This window comes from Mandrillus leucophaeus, unplaced genomic scaffold (assembly GCF_000951045.1).
Source record: "Mandrillus leucophaeus isolate KB7577 unplaced genomic scaffold, Mleu.le_1.0 Scaffold326, whole genome shotgun sequence".
Lineage (NCBI taxonomy): Eukaryota > Metazoa > Chordata > Mammalia > Primates > Cercopithecidae > Mandrillus > Mandrillus leucophaeus.
In genome coordinates, this window is record NW_012103432.1 from 1,709,441 (window position 1) to 1,712,078 (window position 2,638).

Genomic DNA, 2,638 nt, shown 5'->3' on the forward strand with positions numbered 1-2,638 from the left:
GCCTAGAACTGGAACTGCAAGTAGTGACGCCTCCCCCTCCTTTTTCTCATGGCTAAGCTACGGGGAGTTTGGTTTGCTGCCCTTCGCGTCTTTTTTTTAAATTATTTATTTAATTATTTATTTATTTATTATTGAGACAGCTTTTCACTCTGTTACCCAGGCTAAAGTGCAGTGGTCCGATCTTGGCTCACTGCAACCCCAACCTCCTGAGCTCAAGTGATCCGTCCACCTCAGCCTCCTGAGTTGCTGGGCCTACAGGCACGTGCCACCACACCTGGCTAATTTTTGTATTTTTTGTAGTGACAGAGTTTCGCTACATTGCCCAGGCTGGTCTCAAACTCCTAGGCTCAAGCGATCCATCTGCCTTGGCCTCCCAGAGTGCTGGGATTACAGCATGAGCCACTGCGCCCAGCCATGCCCATCAGATCTTTCTGCTGAACCTACTGACTGAGATCAGAGCTACCACCCTGGAGCTTAGCTAAGGCGTAAAGGGGAGCGGAGACTTCGGCCATGAGTCCCTCTCTCCTACCATTCTATGCCACCTGCTTTTGGTCTCTGACATCCCTCATTGTGACAGCTTCTCCTCCTTTACCCTGTGCTAATGTGACTTAAATCATTTGTTAAGGAGAGATGGAAATGCGTGACCATGACAGGCACAATTCTTTGTTCAGGAAATTGGAACCCATTGCTTCCTTCCTAACCCCAGACAACTGTGCCTCTGGTTTTCTTTGTTTAGCTCAAGGCTGAGGGGTGAAGCTCTACTTCATTCGGTCCTGCAGCCTTTTCTCTGTCTTGGGGTTTGATAACCCCTCTGGCATTTGGAGCAGACTCTAAGATTTTTCTGTTTTGTATAGTAAAAACAAAAAAATATTGCTTTTGTTGCTAAATAGAAATTTGTCTGTAAGGAAATATTTCTCTTAATATTGGAGTTAATACTTCGAACATTAATGTGCAGTGTTTGGAAAGGTTATAAAGAAATGAGATCAGCCACACGCCGTGGCTCACGCCCGTAATCCCAACACTTTGGGAGGCTGAGGCAGGCGGATCCTTTGAGGTCAGGAGTTCAAGACCAGCCTGACCAACATGGTGAAGCCCTGTCTCTACTAAAAAATACAAAAATTAGCCGGGTGTGATGGTGGGCACTTGTAATCTCAGCTACTTGGGAGGCTGAGACAGGAGAATCACTTGAACCCAGGAGGCGGAGGTTGCAGTGAGCCGAGATCACACCATTGCACTCCAGCCTGGGTGACAGAAGGCGACTCTGTCTCAAAAAAAAAAAATTTAAAAAAAAAAAAAAGAGAGATGAGATAATCAGTACTGTCATTTCCTTCGTTAGAAGGATTACTACTGTTACCCTTTTGGATATGAATGAAAAGGATTGAAGACTACTTTTTGTTTTTTTTCCTTTGGGAAATAAATGCATGGGTAGTAACAGCCAAATAAAAAGTTTTAATTAGAATTGGATATCTCTATTCCTATTTTAATTCAACCAGTATACTTGTTAGAAGGCTATCAAAACAGACATACCATTTAAATGAAAAATTTCCAATTGTGATAGACATGTTATTTATGGATATTTTCTGTCCTGAGGAAAATTAACTATTAGAACCAGTTGTAAGAGAGATGGCGGCTGGCCGCGGTGGCTCACATCTGTAATCCCAGCACTTTGGGAGGCTGAGGTGGGTAGATCGCCTGAGGTCAGGAGTTTGAGAGTGTCCTGGCCAACACAGTGAAACCCTGTCTTTACTAAAAATACAAAAAATTAGCTGGGCGTGGTGGCGGGCACCTATAATCCCAGCTACTCAGGAAGCTGAGGCAGGAGAATAGCTTGAATCTGGGAGGCAGAGGTTGCAGTGAGCCGAGATCCCACCATTACACTCCAGGCGACTCTGTCTCAAAAAAAAAAAAATTAAAAAAAAAAAAAAAGAGAGATGAGATAATCAGTACTGTCATTTCCTTCGTTAGAAGGATTACTACTGTTACCCTTTTTGATATGAATGAAAAGGATTGAAGACTACTTTTTGTTTTTTTTCCTTTGGGAAATAAATGCATGGGTAGTAACAGCCAAATAAAAAGTTTTAATTAGAATTGGATATCTCTATTCCTATTTTAATTCAACCAGTATACTTGTTAGAAGGCTATCAAAACAGACATACCATTTAAATGAAAAATTTCCAATTGTGATAGACATGTTATTTATGGATATTTTCTGTCCTGAGGAAAATTAACTATTAGAACCAGTTGTAAGAGAGACGGCGGCTGGGCGCGGTGGCTCACATCTGTAATCCCAGCACTTTGGGAGGCTGAGGTGGGTAGATCGCCTGAGGTCAGGAGTTTGAGAGTGTCCTGGCCAACATAGTGAAACCCCGTCTTTACTAAAAATACAAAAAATTAGCTGGGCGTGGTGGCGGGCACCTATAATCCCAGCTGCTCAGGAAGCTGAGGCAGGAAAATAGCTTGAATCTGGGAGGCAGAGGTTGCAGTGAGCCGAGATCCCACCATTACACTCCAGCCTGGGCAACAAGAGCGAAACTCTGCCTCACAAAAAAAAAAGAGAGAGATGGTATCAGGTACTGCAGATTCTTAGAGTAGCTTCTGACTTTGCTCAGCCTTATTTATAAGATTTATCTACTGGGAG

The 2,638-nt window shown here is 43.2% G+C and overlaps 1 protein-coding gene across 1 annotated transcript in view; it reads left to right on the top strand.

Moving 5' to 3' along the window:
- Positions 1-2,638, top strand: part of SPTLC2 (serine palmitoyltransferase, long chain base subunit 2) — a 125,333-nt gene that overhangs the window by 42,588 nt on the left and 80,107 nt on the right. The gene's annotated exons all lie outside the window — the stretch shown is intronic.